The sequence below is a fragment of the Pinus tabuliformis genome, chromosome 1_1 (genome assembly GCF_031772625.1).
Source record: "Pinus tabuliformis cultivar Carrire ecotype Pingquan chromosome 1_1, CPIR1, whole genome shotgun sequence".
Lineage (NCBI taxonomy): Eukaryota > Viridiplantae > Streptophyta > Pinopsida > Pinales > Pinaceae > Pinus > Pinus tabuliformis.
In genome coordinates, this window is record NC_142297.1 from 377,331,593 (window position 1) to 377,354,114 (window position 22,522).

Genomic DNA, 22,522 nt, shown 5'->3' on the forward strand with positions numbered 1-22,522 from the left:
GAGATAATAAACCATGCCTCATGATCTAGATGTGTACTTGAAGAAGCGAAGTACACATCCCCACCTTCATCTAAGGTGGTTTCTACCTCTACAAAAAGGAGAATCATCAGATCCATTTCCTTTATGAGGAGCTTTAGATTTGTTGTCCCTTTTGTACTGTACTTCCTTTCCGCATTTCCAGCACACCACCTTTACAGGTTTTCTTGGAGATTTAGATCTCCCTCTAGATTTATATCTCCCACTCGAGGACTTATTTTTGTTTCTGCTCTGGGACCATCCTCATATAGACAAGGCATCACCATTCTATCTCTCCATATTTTTCCATCTCATCTCCTCCATTAGCAAGGATGAGACTATTTCATCAAACTGCAAGGTAGTTGCATTGCTACCTATTGCAATAACCAGATTATCCCAAAAATCTCGTAGAGAACACAAAAAACTAATGCACTTATCTTCATTTGAAATTTTGATATCAATAGACAATAACTGACTTACCACAATATTAAATGCATTCAGATGATCTATCACCGAGTCTCCATCTTTCATCCTCAGGTTATACAGCCTTTTCCATAGGAATAATTTATTCACCAGAGATTACATTGGTACAAAGTCCCTAACTTGTCCCACAAAGCCTTATTTGTAGCTTCCCATGATACGTTCAGCAATACTAAATCTGAGACACACAATCATATTATGTTCTTTGCCTTCCGATCTAACTTCTTCCTTTCTTCACCAAACACTCCCATTGGTTTAGTACTTGGATCTACCTCGATCCACTAATCTTTATCCACCAACAGATCCTACATCTTGAGTTTCCACAACTCAAAACTCTGACCATTAAATTTCTCAATCTCTATCTTTCCACTACTCACCATCTTCTTTCACCACCAGAATCGATCTCACAAATCTCCCACTGAACATGGTATACCACAGGCTCGAGCAAAATCCCTCGGCAACAAAGGCGTCCCCTTAAAGCCAAAACAACTCTAACACCAAATTTAGGTTTTAACCCATAGGAAAATTAACTACATATGAATTTTAAAACACAAAAAATAAACAATGCGAGAGCATAACACATAAAACACAAATACACATAGATTTTCCCCTGGATCCCAAGACTGGGACTACCAACTTGATTTTTCATTTTTTCCTTTCAATGTTACAATACATATTTATACATGAAAAAGCATCCAATACCATGGACCAAAAACCATCGCATCCAAAACCATGGGCCGAAAACCATCACATCCAAAACCATGTACGCAAATCATGCACAAAAGCATAGGTAGGTCTGCCCAATCTAACATAGGGTCCAAACCAAACCCCATAGAGTGGGGTTACCCACACCCCTCAAACCCCATGTGACCCCCCTTGCTACACAATCAGCACAACGAAGGGGGGGCTCTGACCCCCTCCTAACCCCCAGTTAACTATGTGAGCTAGTCATGGAAGGAATATAACAAAACCCAACAGTTAGGAATGTCTTGTAGGTTGCATATTTGATTGTTGTATCACTATTTACACCTCTTTCCTACACTACATAGCTTTCATCAAAAATGAAAAGAGTTCTTTTTGTCATATTAGTTACATCATAGGCGTGTTCGGGTGACATCAAGTTTTGAGCCTTGAAATTGACACATTATTCGAGATCAAAATCAAAATTCATCTCAATTAACCTAAGGAGAATTTGAAACTTAATGACACACATAGGGGTCTAGGCTAGATATGTTCTCCCACGTATTTAAATGTAGGAGTTGTCGTTGTTTTCTAGCTTTGTATCCTGGGGGTGAAATCTCATTCCACGTATGTAAGTGTATATGATTGTTCTCCACATACCTTCATTTATATCAGATGGAACTCCATGTATGATAAGTATATGGGAATTCTCTCATCGAACAATTATGCATTAGATAGCACTACTATGGACTTCACTCCCACGTACAATCGAGTATATTTTTGGAGCCCCCTATAGGTTGCTATGCATCCATAGGTAACCAAGTCAGCCACCTTGTATACTATGATTCACGAAACAAAACATTTGGGGAGATTTCTCACACATACATTAAGTCCTTGGTTTTCCACGGTGTAGATTGTAGTTCATGGTTGCTTGGTAAGCCTTTTTCCTAGTTTACCCCTTTGTTTTATTTAGTCTTTTTAATTTCTAAAATCAATTAATTGATCACACACCAACATCCTCCCTGTGGAACAACTCCTTAGTAGATCTTATCTTGAGACTAATGGAAATAGTTTCAGACTATACCAATCAAGGGAACCCCTCTGACAAGAATCCTCGTCCTTTTCCTTATTCTGGAAATATTGGTGCTCCTTATATGGAAACGTTATCAGTTCTTGTATTTACTATTGTGTTTCCAGTTTGGTTATTTTTTACCCCTATGGTTCTCAATTCCCAAACTGTTTCTCAACTGAGTTCTCCTCCACCTTAACAACATCAACCTAAAGTTGATGCTTTTCCTTCTTCACCATTTATGTCTTCTTCCTCATCTTCCTCTTCATCTAGTGGAAGCTTGTAAGTTTGTGACCAGGTGGATGAGAATAAGAAGAAAAGGAAGATTAAGAAAAATAACAATAAGCAGGGGGTAGCCAAGAAACCATTTCTAATAATGCAAATGATGTTGAGAAACCTTTCAATCATCCCCTTAAAGTTAAATTCTCTTCCATGTTATGTAAGGGTGACAACCTTCATAGACATTTTCTAGGTATTACCAAGGTATTAGAAATTTTGTCCACAGGTGCACATCGGCCTTTGTTGTAAGATTATGGACATGATGCTATTGCCAAACCTTCATTTAGTGATAGTAAGGTCCATTGGAAAAAAGGTGAAGTCAAATTTCCATGTAACGTATGTGAACGGAATCATCCTATTCACTTTTGTCCTTATATGGATGAAGCCTCAAAAGTGTTAGAAAACCTTACAACTTCTTAGCCTATACTTCCATCTGGTTTCCAGAATCTTTCTCCCAATCCTCATCTATTTGATGAAGTGATTGATTGGAATTCAAACCCCATCAATCCCACTCTCTCTGAACATGAATCCCATGATTCAATTCTTGATAAACCATTGGGTGAGAAAATGGTTGACCCGATTCCACCTTAAGTCGATCATACTTTTCCCGTAGAGAGTAAGGATCATACCACTCAGGTTCTTCTTATTTCTTGTTATTCTATCAGACAAGGGGGAATTTCCCCCATCCTTGTGAAACCCCCTCCAAGGAAATGGGTCATTTCCTTTGACCGGGGTCAATTGACAAAACCTCGTCTCCCTTATTACATGCCTTTTAAGATGATAGTAATAGCTTGTAATAAGGACATCCATCAAACTATTAGAGATAAGGGAGATTATGTTAGTATTCTATCCTCCTCTCCCTAGTAATATTTCAGTTCCCCAAAGTGTGTGTCTGCTACAATGAATCTATTAGATTTTACTAGAAGAACGAGTCAACACTAAGGGATCCTTCCTTACTTTCCTGTTACCTTGCGAGGAAAAACTCTATGTATTGATGCTATGCTTTTCATAGAACCTCTGGACTTCAATTTCCTACTAGGGCAAGACTATGTTTATGCTATGAATGTTGTTTTATCTACACTCTTTTGAGTGATGTCCTTCTCATGTGATTGACAAATTGTGACTATCGATCAGCTTTCATTTTTTGGTCCTAAATTGATAGCCAATCATCCTAATTCCCTAAGTGTTCTAAATGCACAAGTGGTATCTTTCCTGCCTCAAGTTAATTATGTGTCAACCTATCCCATTCACATACCTACTGCTAAACATGATCTTGTCACTGCCTGCTCATCTTCTTTTGATCTAGATCTGGTAGGTGATGTGGTGAATCATTTATTGGGGGCATTCGAGATATTTCCATTGGATCCTTTGATATATATCCATTCCAGAGCATTTTTCTTCCATCTTATGAGAACCTCTTGGAAGCCATGGTCTCTTGGAGGCCATGATCAGGTTTTCAGAGTAGAGTTCATTATCTTGTGTCAAGCTTGTAAAAAATGAAACAAGGTCCTTCGAGGAGAGTTTCTTTTCTTGTATCAAGCTCCTTAAAAAAAGAAACAAGGTTCTTGGAGCATAATTCCTTTTCTTGTGTTAATCTCATTAAAAAATGAAAGAAGGTCCCATGAGCATAGTTCTTTTCCTATGTCAAGCTCATTAAAAAATGAAACAAATCCCCTTCCAATTAGATTCTTTGATTATATCTCGTAAATTCTCAATCGAGTATTTCACTTGATCTAATAAATGAACCTTCATTCCATCCACTTTTTGAAAAATTAGTCTACTTAGGTGCATGAAATGAAGCTTGGGGGTCATGTACCTTGAATTGAGCCATTATGTTGGGGGCTTGCAAACTTATTTCAAGCATATTTTTTCGTCTGTTTGAAGCTTGTGTAAAAATGAAACCAATCTCAAGCATAGTTTCCCATGTTTGAAGATTTTGTAACAATTAAACCATTCCCATTTTATCCCTCGTGATTGTCATTTTTATCAGCCTATTTTTTATAGATGAGCCTTGGTTTCTTCATTCCTTCGTCACCATATTCTTGACCGATTATACACTTTCACTTGGTTTTACCCTTTCCTGAGGAACATGTGTGATGAGTGATCATATTAGCCACCCTCATGACCTTTGAGTTTTTTGAGCAGTTCCATCATGACCAGAACAATTTGCTACCCATTATACCATTCATTCCTCCAGGAGGATTCCTCTTTTAGCTCGTTTCAGACTCCAAAAATATGAAAAGATTCTCAAGAAATTCTCTTTTAGAACTCATTAAAGGAAATGAAAATGTGACTACTTAGTATAACATTAACCATTTTATGAAATCATATAGATTAACTAAAAAAAAGGAATACCTTAGTCAAACATGGCTAAGAGGTTCTCTGGGGTATTTTTTACACCTTTTCGGACCTAAGGGACTACCTATGAAAAGGGACATTTAGATTTTTATTTTTCACCTCTTTCTCAAACTCTCTAAACATAAAAAATATTTCAAGTTTTAACTTGGCTGGACTCATAAAAACATAAAAAAATGATGGAATTATCGATCATGATAATGTCAAACCACTCCTTCTCATGTTTCTTTAAACATACTAAAAGGGATTCATCCAAAGAATGAACTTATAGACAAAACATATGTTATCCTCCTCAATCTTCTTAAAAAATAAAGAGGTACTAACCAGTATGGTTGTGTAAATTGGGAAAACACAGGATTCCATTTTTCTAATGGGAGAGAGTCACTGTTGAACATTAAACTCTTCCACTTCATCTTCATGGCTATTAGATTCGGTAATATTCTTGTCTTATTGTTATCATACCATTTTTAGAGCCTCCATTTTGATTTTGGGTCAATGCTTACAACTCCATTCAGTGCCACTGGTGTGTTCAAGAGAAGTCATTCAGTTGATCTTCACTACAATACCCTTAAGCCTTCATTTGATGTCTAACTTTCCTGATCCAATTCCATGTCAGCATCATTCTGGTCATTATGTCTCAATCATGATACCTATTTCACATTTTCGATGAGGGATACATCAATTCCCTCTTGCAATGGATCGCTTCCTGTAAACATCAATACATCATCGAGGAAGTTGACTTAGAAACACCTCTTGGTACCTTGGTGATTGCATACATCAATGGAAAGTTTCCTCACTCTCGGAAATAGGTTTATATCAATGGCCTTCGACCGAACGATTCTGTGAGGTGTTTGACATCAACTCATCCATTCACACCATACAGATTGTACTATAGTATCTTAAGAGCCATTAACATCATCGGTGGTTTCTCTTGTGTCTGTTAACAATTTACATCATTATATGGTAATCAGATGGAGTCTACCATGTTCGACTCGATCTCAATTATTCACGTGGTTAGACGCATACATTGGTTGGTCAAGTGAATAAGATAGAAGACCCCATATCTAGTTTCATCGATAGAGGATGGGATTTTGTGACATATAAAAAGATCACAATCTATAATGGTCGTGATCATATAGACAGTCATCTAGTCATGGGTACACCAGTTATATCTATGGATGTGTCTTTTGATTGTTGTACATGTTATGATCATTGTACATGTAATGTTAGCTTATGACTTGAATATGGGTATGGCTTCCTTAGTAAGAAAACATGGCATGTTGTAAATGGATTGTAACAAATGAAGCTTGTCAGTTGTCCTTGATCCCTACTTGTCACAAGGTAAATCAATTGAGTCACCATTCATCATCTCTGACTTTGCGATTTAGGGATATTTTTATTATAGGCCATTTTGTCACATCCGATCAGTGAGCCTCCTAATGTGATCAATCAACATCTGATTCCCCCTTATCACCATCTTGCACAAAGGCCTAAGCATGTACCTCTTATTTCCTAAAATTTCAGCTTTAAAGTACAACATCTGAGCTAGTTTGAGGACCAACACTCCATCTAACCTTCAGGGGATTCATTAACCAGCAAGTTGTGCCACTATGGACTATGTTGGTCACCAGCAGGTTTCTCCCCTTTTCACCTAGGTTGGTTCTAGAAATCCAAGAGAATGGTCAAGTCTCCGAAAGCTTCCCCTTCAAGGAGTTTCTAGAAATTTTTACAAATACTTAGATTGTGTTGGCTTGTTGGGGCTTGACCCAAGTTTTAAAAGTGGTTTAGCCGAACAAATCCCACACTACTAGCACTTTCGGCAACAATCTGTAGAGCGTGGACTGAAGTCTCACCTGAGGTAGTATGGGAGGGTGGTGGAACCAGGTTTCTTCACCCTTGGGTTGTCTTGATGTGGATTGGAGGGGTAGCGAACTATCTATGGCCTTGCACCACTCTGTACTACTATTAGGCTCCACGTATATCCACACAGATGCTCTTCCTTATTAATGAATTTATTACAGATTTGATCTTCTTCTTACAGTCTTTAAGCAAACATTTAACAATAAAACCCAGTGCACATAATCATAATTCTTAAAGACAGTGCATAAATTCAGAACATAAGCAACAGATAGATTCATGATAAAGTACACAATGATTCAAAAATTCTTATCTTTATTTATCTTCCGTCAATACAACCAGATCTGCCCTAAGCACTCAGCTACAGGGGTCTGTGCACACAGTTGCAGACTCTATCAACCCTCCACACACATAGCTGTAGAGCCTCTATCTATACACCAACACCCTTGACTTGGAACTATAGATGCTGAGAGACTATTGTCTTCATAAACCCTTTCCATTGAAGATCAAAACCAAAAACTAACTTCTAACCATAGAGCCTTTCTCTATTTATACATTTCCATGGTCCGCAAACCATGGGAAGGCTGACTCACTTTCTATTTTCTTACATTATATTTGGGCGGACAACCCTTTGACTTGACTCACTAAAATTTGCACTCTGCACACCTTGCAAAGCCTTTACCATACTTTTACCCAAAATTGTGGGCTTTGAACCCCAGAACTATTACGCGGGTCCTCTGCTACCCAACAGGCACCCAACACAATCATCGTGACTTGTCTCGAGTCACTCGGCTGGTGCGGCAATCTTCGCGCAGAGGTCATTCAACAAATTTTGTGCTTCACTTACACTCACAAAAAAGTCTTCCGCGGTCTTCTTTACCCATTGTATGCAAGCTACCAATGGATCTGTGTTTGTTTCAATTGCTTTTACAGGGCCATAGACGACCTACATGTGTGTTATCTTTCCCTCGATGGTGGTGGAGACTGCGAATCCCTCATAAAGCCAAGGTTGGATGCGTTCTTTAAGAACTCCTTCCTTCCGCTGAGTTGTGTCAACTTGTGCCTCAAGAACCTGGGCCTCCCTCATTTTAGCGAACCACTGCATGATAGCAACCATCTGTGCAATCCCGTAGGCTGTGTCATAAGCCTACTGTAACTCCAACGCTTTTGTCTCTACTTGTTGTAGTGGGGGGTCTTCATGAAGGGATGTGAGCATAAGGAGGGACTAATCCAACAATCTGAAGCACTCTTGGACTGCGCGTTGTATCACATGAAATCCTGCTTGAAATATGTCATGGCACTACTCTTGAACTTCCAAGGGTATGGGTGCCTGCACCTTTATTCTTAGCTCTTCAATTTGTAAATTTAATTCCCACTGAGCTTTCGCGGCCTCCTATTGGGCCGTATAGAATCCTGCAGCCATGTGATGAATCTTATTAGTTGTTGGAAGTTCCGCTGGGATAGCCAAATCTGGTACCTTGTTGCAGGACTATGCCCCGGCCTATTCCACTTCCTGGTTGTGTGTGACCAAGTCATCACATTGTATATTGACTTGCTCAAGATTTTGCTTATGCTCCATTAAGATTTGGATAGCGCAGCCTTCCCAGGCATGAAGCTCGGCGGTTACCTCATCCCGCAGTTGGTATAGTGTTTCTCCATGAAGGGAGGCCAAATTCAACCGCTAACTTTGCGTGTCACCTCTCGTTTTTGCCAGGACAACAACTTCTAGCAACACTAAAGTCTTCATTGCGTTGGTGCGCACCATCGGCTCGGCTGTGACTATGCCCTCTACTAGGTTCGGTGTCATCCCTACCATGGGTCACACCTGTAATGCCTGTAGTTGTGCTCTAAGCTCCCCCAACATAGTTGTTTGCTCTGTCATCAGCTCCTCTAATGCACCTGTAGCGATATTGTGCACAGGTTCACTGCTGGCAAGAAATTCCTTCTCCAAAGTCTTTGTTGTTTTTGACTTTTTGCGTGTACGTGGTGATTTCTTACTGCATGGCCTCTTGCCTTGGGTTGATTTTGGGGTAAGATCTAGCCATTCCTATGTCTCTGGTTGCCTCTGCATGTCCTATGCTGAGGACATTTCCTAATCTTCTGTGATTTCCTCAGCGAGTACTTCCTAGGTTGCCACGAGCTGCGAAGCAGCCTTTTGACGTGTCCTCCCCTCAAGTTTAGTGAGTCACAGCTGGATTTCCTTCTTTCACTATTGTGCTACCATTCTTTCTAAAACGGCCCTATCTAGGGCATGCCACTCTAGAGGCAATGCTACCAATACTTCATAAATTGCATCATCCATTACAATGAACAGAAGCTTGACCCATGTTCGCTTTTGATCCTTCCATGCCCAGATATATAGGTTCTGCATGTCTGCTTTGGACTCAGCCATGCTTTGTAAATTTTTTTATACTATTGGGGACATCCATGGTCTATGATTGATCCATGTCCAAATAATGGCCTCCATTAATATCTAAAACACCTTGATCTCACAAACCCTCGTGGCGTCCTTTATAGCCTGAAGTGAGGTATACCACACTACTTCAGGTAGTTTGTTATCAATGCTGGGAAACTGGCTACCCTGCAACAATTCTTCGCCAAACAGAAGGATTCATAGTAGTAACCATGCATAATGGAAAGTCTTACCCTTTTCCTGCACTTCCTTACAACTTGTCTAAAATTCGTCGCATAAGAACTGCGCTTAGTTGAACTGAACCCCTTCTACACACTGCTCTACAAGCGTAATAATAGGCTTTGGCACCTCATCTGCTCGGCATTTCCTCATGAGTGGATTGGCTAGTAGCTTGGTGGTGACTCACACCCCCCGGTCTTTGATGCTTGCTATTACATACCCACACATTTGCTTTTCTAGCTTATATTTAGCCTTCATTGCTTTTGCGAGACCCACATCGCTACTTGTTCCAGCTATGTTTGTCGGGTCATTCCCTTTAATAGGCAGGTAGGTAATCTGGTGTACTAAATTGTTGAAGCCCTGAAAATCGGGTCGACAACAAGGGGGACACCCACCCGGTCCGGACCTTGGTTGGCAGCTCCTTATCCGTTTGCTATAGCGGGTCTGACTGGGGATAATGGGACCAGTTTCCCAATCTAAGGGGTGTGTGTGTGTGTAGAGTTGGATGATGCTGATCTAGGAGTATTTAAAGCTAATTTAATTCAAACTTCTAAACTAACTCTATGCTATTGTAATCTAATGAGAAACAACACATCTAATCTACGCTAACCCGGGGTGTATTTCTTCTATTATGCGATCTAAAGAGATTTCGAACAATAAATGGTAATAAAGATCATTCAACTATCACAAGAATAGAAATCAATTAAGATAAACCACTTTGCATAAAAAGTTAAGAAAAATAGTTGTGAACAACATATCGCATAATAATTTATTCATATATCAAACACAAATAAATGACTCCACCGTACAGAAGTGCCAAATGGTAACCCACACATTTATGCATTAACATATAAACAACTGAAAATTGTATATCACTTTAAGAATATAAGCAGAAATGGTTAAGAGACAAAAGTACCATTTATGACTAATCCTACTCACAAGCTTCAAGCAAAAATGATTTATCTCTACTTGTTCTAACATCTACTAAGAGTACAAAAGTGCAACATCAGTAGCAGACATCAAATGCAAACATTAATAAATCTCGATCCATCCATTCATCAAAACCTCCTCTGAGGGTGCAGAAGTGCATGTTCCGAGGACAAGTTTTTGATAAATTTCTGGACCCCTCTCCAAATGCAATGAGAAGGGTTAAAATACTACTTCCTAATTCTAATAATAGTATTTTACAAAATTTAGGATGCGGTTTTCAAATGACCTTCCTTTTTCTAATCTAATTAAAAAGAAAAAACAACATTCTAAAATAAGGCTACTTCTGAATTTGGTCCTTAAAGTTGCAAGTGTTCAGCATGGGCTTGAGGAGAGTCGGCTGACTGACTTCTGTGCTGAGCTGGGCTGCGAAAACAGCATCTACGAGAGCTGGCACTACTTTTTCGGCCGCGTTTGTGATGCATTTCACCGTCATCCATTGACTGTGTGGTTTGACCAAGTATGTCCAGTAACATTCCCAATTCAACCTGTTTAATGCTTGAATCGATTTTCCCTTTGCCTGCGCTTTCTGATTCCATTCCGCTTCCAGTTGTAACTTATTTGGTAGGTACCCCGGGGTGGTCTCTGCGATTAAATTTGCCCTGTGTTAATTCTCATTTACACAGTCGATAAGAATGCTTGCCTGTGTAGCCGTTGTCTCCGCTACTCGCTCCGCCTACCTGATTTGATCGTCCCATTTATTAAAGAGCAATTCTTTATGATTTTCGTTTCTTCCTTGGTCGCATCCAGACTCTTTAGGATGTTCAGGTACTCCTTGCGCAGCGTTGGATTTAGATCTGGAAGTGCTATAGTTTTCACTGAGGCTAATGCTTGGAGTTGGTTCTCTGGCAGGCAGTCGCAACTTCTCTAGAGGAACACTGGCCAGCCTTCTTTCCCTGTCTAACATGAATCTTTGGAGGTCGTCTTGAGACAACCTCGACCGAGCTTCCCGCAAAATTTCTTGGAGTGAACTTCTACTCTGAAACAAATCATCAAATAAATCTTTCTTTCTAGCGAATACTTTTATTTTGACGTTCGTTGTGAAATCATGGGCAACATTATTTGGGTCAAATGGCCTTGCTGGGAATTTAAATAATTGTAGACACGTCACATTCTCCACTTTGGTGAAAGCGTGTCCTACATCGAACAATGAGAAGGCCCCACAAGCTACAGGAAATTGAGGCCATATGGCCTTCTTTTTGTCCTTTAGGTCTTTGGTCAGGCCGCCTTCTAAACAGGTTTGGTAAGCAATTTCCCGAGCCAAAAGTTTATCAGGGATATATAGAGGTAGGACATGTGGAGGTACAGTGCTTCCAAACACTCTAATATAGGTAAACCATTCTTCCCCGAACCATCTTACGATGGGGATGATGTCTATTTGTGCCTCGGGTGAGCACCTCAGGGGGTCTTCATCATACATTATTCTATACAAGGGCAAAATAAGCCCGTGGCAAATCTGGTAGAAGTAAGGGACGAATTGAGAATCCCATAACACCTTATGATAAACATGGATAGGTAATGGGTCCTGGGTAGTCCATTTACAACCCATAATGGGAAATTTAGACACATAACAAATAGAATCCATAACATATGCAGACAGATAAAAAGGAGGATAGATCCTTTGAGACAAGGATCTTTTAGACTGGTAATTGATAACAACCATGTATAGATTATTAGAAAGGATCTTGGCCCAATCCACAATATCGGCGTTTGTGGCAGCATCAATTAATGGTAGCCATTCAGACGAAAACTTATTGATATCTGGCATCCCAAATAACCTACAAAGCATGGCCGCAGCAAAACAATACGGAGAGGTGAGGGAACCAGTGCTGTACATACCGTTTTTGTCCTTTTTGAGCGGCTCCTCTTTTCTGGACCAATCTTTGGTGGTCTCTGATAGGTCTGGGTTCTCTGCCGCAAATTTCTTAATGAATTGTGCATTGTAAGTCTCCTGCGGTTCAGGAAGATGATACATAAGCTTCAAATCTTGCGTGGCGAATGATCCGATGAGCGCGTGTCCTTGAACCTTGAATTGTCTGTTGTTCATGTCTGCATTGTCAAGTATCCACTTGATCATATCTGTATATGGTAGCATTTTGGGTCTTGCTACTATCCTGTGAAGAAATGAACATGCTAGCTCCTCTAAGGATGCCTCGGAAGAGTGTTGTGAGCCCGCGACAGCAGCAACCTTCATTATTCTAGGATTTTCCTCTTCAAGCAGCCTGTACATGCTTTCCCATGTCGATATCCCTACGTCCTTGTTACAGGCTGTGTCTGTATACAAAGGCGCCATCTCCTTCGACTTTTCCTTCGCTTCAGAGCTTTGAGCTTTATTTTTCTTTCCCATTTCTTCCTGCGTTTGGGTTTGAATCGTCTTAGCTCTTCGTTCCTGCAGATTATGAGTGAAATGGAAATGACTGATCCAGAAAGGTGATGGGAGAGTTTTAAATGCAACAGATGTATCAAATATGCCACCTTACGTGAAGTAATTCTCTACAAAGGCACGCGTCTTTAATTCATTTAATAACTGACAACTAATTCATTTACTATCATTAAAAGCGCATGATTTCGAGTCAGATTATGGTAAGTGGCTTTTCTTTGAATGGTGTGCCCGAAGGATTTGTAATGAAGTGATTTATGATTTGCTTACGTAACCTCGCATATCGCGCCATCGCAAATCGCACCTTCGCAGATCGTGAGAACTCAATATCGCATCGATCGCAACATCGCAGATCGCAGAAGTTTTTATGTTTGCCAAATCTTGCCGGCTCATTTCTGCGATATGCAATCTTGCGATCGGTGTTATCGCAGATCGGTAAATCTTTAAGTTTTTCCTTCTGAGTATTCCTTTGTTGCGACGCGATGTTATACTTAACATGAGGATCTTGTGCATACTGATATTAAAGAGAAATGGAGGCATTTCCTATCTTTTTTGCAATGCGACTTTAAAGATTTTCTCCTTATCATAGACTTAGGTTTAAAATATCCAAAAGACCTACCTAAGCTTATGATGGTAACCTTATTTTGAGGAAAGGAAACTCTTGTCTTTTTTAAAAATTAACTAAGGGTCCCCATTCATTTAGTATTTAGGTCAACACTTAAATGAACAAAAAGGGGGGTTGTTGCCGGCCACAACAATTGGCGATTCACTTGGGAGAACCAGTTATCTCTGATCTTCTATTGATGTTTTCAAACTCCCGAATAAAAAAAAAATCTCTTAGAGAACTTAAACTCTATTATAAAAAGATAAAGCATATTATACTTCAAACTATCAATGATATTTCGTACCAACCTCTTTCTATTTTAATTACTTGTATCCTCAACTTGTCCTTGCATTTACATCAGCCATTACTTGGTCTTGTAAAACATAAAATAAAGTTTCCCCTGTGTAGCAGCCTTTTAAATATGCTCCTTTGTCGCAGGTAGAGCCTCTGCTGCCAGCGGGTGTCCATAGCCTCGACAGGGTTACCTATTACCCAGTAATGATCCTTTATCCTGCTTAAGGCTATTTACAACTTTTCAAAGAAAAAACCATTTTGACACTTTTTCCTTTTTATTCTCTAAAGAACAATGTCTTGGTTTGGTGGCCAAATTATGACACAGTCATTCACTTGATTTACACTTTTGCTGAACAAGCTGGCTCGTGATGAGACCCCTTGTCTTTTGATTGAAACAATCTTGAGTCATTGCCCCGTTTTGGTGGACAATATTGGCAAAGTCAGCAAGTTATAATATCTGTGATCATGATAAGCCGGCTCGTGATGAGACCTCTTATTCTTCGAGATATAGTGTTTTTTTTTTTGGATTGTTCCTCTGAATGCTGCGATTTCCTTTAGCAAGGAGGAAGTCAAATTTTCTTTCCTTAAGAAAGTTCTGGACGACAATGATAGAGTTGTTTGGAAATGGCTGTTTCTACAGAGAGTCTTTATTTCATTATTGATACCTTTCATTGTACTAACATAAGACAATTTCTTCACTAAGATAGCTTTCTTCAAATTTCTTGGAGTTGAAACTAGTATCATATCTGAGTTAAAGTTCTATTGATAATAAAGATCAAGTTTCTGAAAGACTTGCTATTCATAGAAGCAGAAGTTCAAAATCTTTGATAGAGAAAAGGTGTCTTTAGTAAATGTCAAATGTTGTTAACCATAGAAAATTTTATTATGGAGAAAAATATTTAACGAAATGAGAGGGAGACATTCTTTAGGATTATGCACAGAATAGGGATAATCTCTTTTCTACCAACTATTAAAAGTAAACCTAATAACCTAGCTAAATTACTCCTACTCCTATTCTAACTATATACAGAAAATTTCTTAGGTGAAATGATATTTCCAGTGGAACCATCTCTTCATTTTTATTCCTAGCCGTATGTAACTTCCAAACATTATTGTTAAGAACAAAACTTTTCCTGAACTGTTAATGTTGGATGTGGAATAAGAATATGTAACCTCAGTTGCAATTCTGTCTGATATTTCTTTCTCATGAAAACTTCTTTCCAACTGGGAACCTATTGGATCATAAAAATCAGGATGAATTTCTGTTATGGATTGATGATCTCGTAATAGAAAAGATGACAAGCCAGGTTGTGAATATGATTTTTTAGTTTCAATGGCTTGTAACCTACTGTTCGTTAAAGTTGAGCTTTTAGCGATTTCGTATAAAAGGAAAGTTTCCATATATAAATCACTAAATAAATCAATGCAGAATAGACGAAAATTCCTGGAAAGATTCTTATCAATTGGCGCGAATTGCCAACAAGTTTCGAAAGGTACTTTCCTTGGTTGATGGTGTTTTGGATGCCAAAGAAGTTTTTTAAGGAAGTTTGATATTGATTGATCTTGGAATTGAGAAAGTTCTATACTTCCTTGACACAGGTTAGCTTTCCAAAATGGTGGCACATCTTTCGAATGTTCTTTGATAAGATGCTCAAAATGCCACAGTAATCTATCAAAAGTATGAAAATTTAAAACACAATCCAATTTTGTACAAAATGAGTGCAAGTGAGAAAGAAAGAAATGATTATCTGTACAAATAATGTTACAGCACAACTGGGATTTGCTTGTAATATCTTGTTTTTCACAAGAACTGGCCAGAATTATGGAATCCGAGCAATTTCGAATTCCGTCTTGTGAATCAGAAGACAAGTTATGATTGTGGACAGGCATGGAGGTTTCCTCCTGATATGAATCATAGATCGGGGTATTTTCTTGGATAGTAAAATCATGCAAATGATCTTTTACTTTGAAATGAGGATTGACTGATATGATTTCTGAATTAGGATATCTCTCATTATCTGAGCTTAGTTGAGTTACTTGGGATAAATCAACAACATCATCGTTGTCAAAGTAACTATCATAAATGATTTTACAGGTTTCGCTAGATTTCTCTTTTTCATCATATATTTTCAGACAAGGAAGGTCAAGTGGTTCTTGTTTGAAAATGGTCAAAGGATGTTCTATAGCTGTCTCTTTATCTTGAAAACCTAATGATGGCTCATTTGAATAATCCTCTATGTTTTTTGAGATATCTTTAATATTGAGAGGGGAAAAATTATCATCACTAAAAACATCAGGATAAAGAGAAAAATGCGTTTCTGGAACAATGCATTTAAAAACCTCATCATGGAAAAATCTTTGTTCATCAGATTCATCATAGACATCGAGCTTTAGATCATACCTCTATGTATTGATACTTTTTGAAAGAGAAATAGTTTGTTGTTCTAACCTTGGCATCTGCATTTGTTGATTTGCAATGATATTATCTGACCTTGTATCAAAGTCATCTCTTGGTTCCAAGGTAGGCTTTCCTCTAGCATTCTTGCTTTTGTCTTCTTGAATTAGAGCATGCAAGACTCCTAGGCTTTGGGAACTTTCTTCATCATGGTTGATTTGTATATTCAACTTGGAATCCTCATTCACATTAGAAGAAAATGAGACAAAGCTTGAACTAATTTCTTCTTGATCAGACATGGGAGGCAGGGAATACTCAGCATAATATGAAGATTCTTCATCCATGAGTTCACTTTCAAGATCATACTTTAAACAATTAAGATGAAATCGCATATTAAAATCCCTAACAGATTCATCTTGTTTCCATAGATAATCAATTTCATCGTATACCTAGTCATAGTCATAACAATCAAATTCAAAAATGAAAGTCTTGACGAATTGGTCCCAGGTGTGAATTGATGCAACTGGGAGGGTTCTGCACCATTTTCTAGCTTTCGCCGTGAATGTAAGAGTAAACATTATGCATAAAACGCCTTCATCAATTCTCTGAATATCAGAACTTGAAACTTTTTGAATAAATTGAAGAGCATGATTAAAAGCAGAAGAATTATTCTTACCATTGAATTTTACCTGAGACAAGAGTCTTACCACTTCAGGTGGAGTGTTGGAAGAGGTAGGAACATGGATGCAACACCAAATAGGAATTTTATGAGCAGCCATCCTGATTCAAATTTTACAATTGAAAATTATTCCAATAGATACTATGTTCAGGCCCTCCTTCTAGCGCCAAATATGTTGAAGCCCCGAAAATTGGGTCGAAAACAAGGGGGATACCCACCCGGTCCGGACCTTGGTTGGCAGCTCCTTATCCGTTTGGTATAGCGGGTCCGACTGGGGATAATGGGACCAGTTTCCCAATCTAAGAGGTGTGTGTGTGTGTAGAGTTGGATGACGTTGATCTAGGAGTATTTAAAGCTAATTTAATTCAAACTTCTAAACTAACTCTATGCTATTGTAATCTAATGAGAAACAACGCATCTAATCTACACTAACCCGGGGTGTATTTCTTCTATTATGCGATCTAAAGAGATTTCGAACAATAACTGGTAATAAAGATCATTCAACTATCACAAGAATAGAAATCAATTAAGATAGACCACTTTGCATAAAAAGTTAAGCAAAACAGTTGTGAACAGCATATCGCATAATAAGTTATTCATATATCAAACACAAATAAATGACTCCACCGTACAGAAGTGCCAAATGGTAACCCACACATTTATGAATTAACATATAAACAATGAAAAACTGTATATCACTTTAAGAAGATAAGCAGAAATGGTCAAGAGATAAAAGTACCATTTATGACTAATCCTACTCACAAGCTTCAAGCAAAAATGATTTATCTCTACTTGTTCTAACATCTAGTAAGAGTAAAAAAGTGCAACATCAGTAGCAGACATCAAATGCAAACATTAATAAATCTCGATCCATCCATTCATCAAAACCTCCTCTGAGAGTGCAGAAGTGCATGTTCTGAGGACAAGTTTTTGACAAATTTCTGGACCCCTCTCAAAATGCAATGAGAAGGGTTAAAATACTACTTCCTAATTCTAATAATAGTATTTTACAAAATTTAGGATGCAGTTTTCAAATGACCGTCCTTTTTCTAATCTAATTAAAAAGAAAAAACAACATTCTAAAATAAGGCTACTTCTGAATTTGGTCCTTAAAGTTGCAAGTGTTCAGCATGGGCTTGAGGAGAGTCGGCTGACTGACTTCTGCGCTGAGCTGGGCTGCGAAAACAGCATGTACGAGAGCTGGCACTACTTTTTCGGCCGCATTTGTGATGCATTTCACCATCATCCATTGACTGTGTGGTTTGAACAAGTATGTCCAGTAACATTCCCAATTCAACCTGTTTAATGCTTGGATCGCTTTTCCCTTTGCCTGCGCTTTCTGCTTCCATTCCGCTTCCAGTTTTAACTTATTTGGTAGGTACCCCGCGGTGGTCTCTACGATTAAATTGGCCCTGTGTAAATTCTCATTTACACAGTCGATAAGAATGCTTGTCTGTGTAGCCGCTGTCTCCGCTGCTCGCTCCGCCTGCCTGATTTGATCGTCCCATTTATTAAAGAGTAATTCTTTATGATTTTCATTTTTTCCTTGGTCGCATCCAGACTCTTTAAGATGTTCAGGTACTCCTTGCGCAGCGTTGGATTTAGATCTGGAAGTGCTAGAGTTTTCACTGAGGCTAATGCTTGGAGTTGGTTCTCTGGTAGGCAGTCACAACTTCTCTAGAGGAACACTGGCCAGCCTTCTTTCCCTGTATAACATGAATCTTTGGAGGTCATCTGGAGACAACCTCGACCGAGCTTCCCGCAAAATTTCTTGGAGTGAAATTCTACTCTGAAACAAATCATCAAACAAATCTTTCTTTCCAGCGAATACTTTTATTTTGACGTTCGTTGTGAAATCTTGGGCAACATTATTTGGGTCAAATGGCCTTGCTGGGAATTTAAATAATTGTAGACACGTCACATTCTCCACTTCGATGAAAGCGTGTCCTACATCGAACAATGAGAAGGCCCCACAAGCTACCGGAAATTGAGGCCATATGGCCTTCTTTTTGTCCTTTAGGTCTTTGGCCAGGCCACCTTCTGAACAGGTTTGGTAAGCAATTTCCCGAGCCAAAAGTTTATCAGGGATATATAGAGGTAGGACATGTGGAGGTACAGTGCTTCAAAACACTCTAATATAGGTAAACCATTCTTCCCCAAACCATCTTGCGATGGGGATGATGTCTATTTGTGCCTCGGGTGAGCACCTCGGGGGGTCTTCATCATATATTATTCTATACAAGGGCAAAATAAGCCCGTGGCAAATCTGGTAGAAGTGAGGGACAAACTGAGAATCCCATAACACCTTCTGATAAACATGGATAGGTAATGGGTCCTGGGTAGTCCAATTCCAACCCATAATGGGAAATTTAGACACATAAAAAATAGAATCGATAACATATGCAGACAGATAAAAAGGAGGATAGATCCTTTGAGACAAGGATCTTTTAGATCGGTAATTGATAACAGCCGTGTATAGAATATTAGAAAGGATCTTGGCCCAATCCACAATATCGGCGTTTGTGGTAGCATCAATTAATGGTAGCCATTCAGACGAAAACTTATTGATATCCGACATCCCAAATAACCTACAAAGCATGGCCGCAGCAAAACAATACGGAGAGGTGAGGGAACCAGTGCTGTACATACCGTTTTTGTCCTTTTAGAGAAGCTCCTCTTTTCTGGACGAATCTTTGGTGGTCTCTGATAGGTCTGGGTTCTCTGCCGCAAATTTCTTAACGAATTTTGCATTGTAAGTTGCCTGTGGTTCAGGAAGATGATACATAAGCTTCAAATCTTGTGCGGCGAATGATCCGATGAGCCCGTGTCCTTGAACCTTGAATTGTCTGTTGTTCATGTCTGCATTGTCAAGTATCCACTTGATCATATCCGTATATGGTAGAATTTTGGGTCTTGCTGCTATCCTGTGAAGAAATGAACATGCTAGCTCCTCTAAGGATGCCTCGGAAGAGTGTTGTGAGCCCGCGACAGTAGCAACCTTCATTATTCTAGGATTTTCCTCTTCAAGCAGCCTGTACATGCTTTCCCATGTCAATATCCCTACGTCCTTGTTACAGGCTGTGTCTGTATACAAAGGCGCCATCTCCTTCATCTTTTCCTTTGCTTCGGAGCTTTGAGCTTTATTTTTCTTTCCCATTTCTTCCTGCATTTGGGTTTGAATCGTCTTAGCTCTTCGTTCCTGCAGATTACGAGTGAAATGGAAATGACTGATCCAGAAAGGTGATGGGAGAGTTTTAAATGCAACAGATGTATCAAATATGCCACCTTACGTGAAGTAATTTTCTACAAAGGCACGTGTCTTTAATTCATTTAATAACTGACAACTAATTCATTTACTATCATTAAAAGAGCATGATTTCGAGTCAGACTATGGTAAGTGGCTTTTCTTTGAATGGCGTGCCCGAAGGATTCGTAATGAAGTGATTTATGATTTGCTTATGTAACCTCGCATATCGCGCCATCGCAAATCGCACCATCGCAGATCGTGAGAACACAATATCGTATCGATCGCAACATCGCAGATCGCAGAAGTTTTGATGTTTGCCAAATCTTGCCGACTCATTTCTGTGATATGCGATCTTGCGATCGGTGTTATCGCAGATCGGTAAATCTTTAAGTTTTCCTTATGAGTATTACTTTGTTGCGACGCGATGTTATACTTAACATGAGGATCTTGCGCATACTGATATTAAAGAGAAATGGAGGCATTTCCTATCTTTTTTGCAACGCGACTTTAAAGATTTTCTCCTTATCATAGACATAGGTTTAAAATATTCAAAAGACCTACCTAAGCTTATGATGGTAACCTTATTTTGAGGAAAGGAAACTCTTCTTTTTTTTTAAAATTAACTAAGGGTCCCCATTAATTTAGTATTTAGGTCAACACTTAAATGAACAAAAAGGGGGGTTGTTGCCGGCCACAACATAAATCGACTGTGATAGGGATTAGCTCCTCCAACCAAAGATACCCATAATGTACTAGACATAGTAACCATCAAATAACAAAAATGGTGATGGTCGTGTGGTGATAGTGGGTTATCCACCTCAGATTAAGTAAGCCTCCCTTCTCCACACCCAGTAACCACTTTCACAGTAGTAATTTGTCTTCGACCAATTGGGGGAAATTTTCACTGTCTAAAAGTTCATAATCTTCGAACTTGATACTCGATACTCGGCCTAGCAGCAAACCATCAAACCTTATCTGATCTGGAAGAAGTGGGGTTTGGAGCATACTCTTCACAGCGTCTAGGTCCATTGGTATCTTAGTTGTCCCGTTCCATGGAGAGACATATGGAGGTAGTCAAGGTATTTGAAAAGCATCCCCTTCTTCCTCATCCTTTGCTCCAATCTGAGCGATCAAGGCTTGCAAATCTTCACTGTCCTCCTTGAGTTCAATGGTGATTGTTTTTCCCTTTTCGGCTACTGATAAGTTACTAAATCTTGGTGATACCATCACTGGCCCCATCGTTTGATTGCTTTTCAGGGCTGCGGTGTGCATGGGGACTTTGGAACCTCGTGGTCCGCATCCACTTCATCTGGCTCCTCCTGGGTTGGATATAGCTCTTCCACAAACCGTGATCAAGTTCTCACCATGGTACTCATGCGATGGTTGGTAGCTGGGTGTTTGTTGGTCTTTACTAGTTCCGATCTCAAATATCGCAGTGTCATCCACAGGTTTTTGAATGTATCTCTTCCCTCCACTTCTAGTTCATTAATATCTTCTAGGTGGCAAATCTTTTTGTATCTAGCTCGGAACTCCTGTCTGAATGGCCCATGCGACTGCTCCTCTCTGCTGTAACTCAAACTTCTTGTCAGGAATAGTGGTGTTAAAAGTCACCTCTCGGCCTTCCCACGTAACAGTGTAACCCCTGTAGTGTTGCCGCGATCTTATTGACCTAATGACCCTCCACCACACCTGCTTTCCGTGTCGGCCTCACGCAAACTTATTTATAGTCCCGTGCCTTCTTTCGACTGTTGGGGTGCTAAGACTATGCATTCCATAGCTAGTCAGGTGGTCACACCCCAGGTGCGAGGTCTCAGATTCCTTGCTATCCACCTTTTGAGTGCCTTCGTATCCATTATTTCCTCGTGCACTATTGTATGGGGTATAGTCATCTGTTGTTGTAGTCGCAGCCATGATAGTAGGATTGCAGCTCGTTCTAGTACTACGATAGACCCAGGCAGGCCTAGTTCCCTTATGTGTAGATTCACGCAGCTCGCTTCAGTGTCACCACTTTCCTTCTTGCTGATTCTGTCCCCTAATATCACATTGTTTCTTCTTAGCAATGTCCATTCTTCATTGATTTGGCAAAGGCTATGACTACCATGCCCATTCTTGGTTCCCTCCTACCTCACCATTTATAAGATCACCTGTGCCCCCCTCCTGATGCTGAGAGTCTTATAATCCCCTTGAATCCTTGGTATCTGCAGATTCCCACTAGGTTGTCTTATCAGACAGGTGCTTTTCATGCTCCCCCCTGGTTTTCTGCGGGCTTTGTTATGAACGGCTAACGAAATGCATTGCCCATTTGGTTCTCTGAACTATACACACACATGTCTTCTACATTTGCAACACTTCGTCCTAGTCTGTTGTTGTGTCCTCCACCCTTGTGCAGTGATTATGCACAGTGCGCCCGTTTGCACACCCTGTTGCTGTTGTTCCAGACTTGCTATTTCGTAGTGGTCTACAAGTTCTTCTGTTCTCATTGTACCCTCATTGGTTGGCCACTCCCATTCTTCTATCGTTACACGGTGGAGTGATCTAACCATCATATTGCGATTTAGCATTGTTACC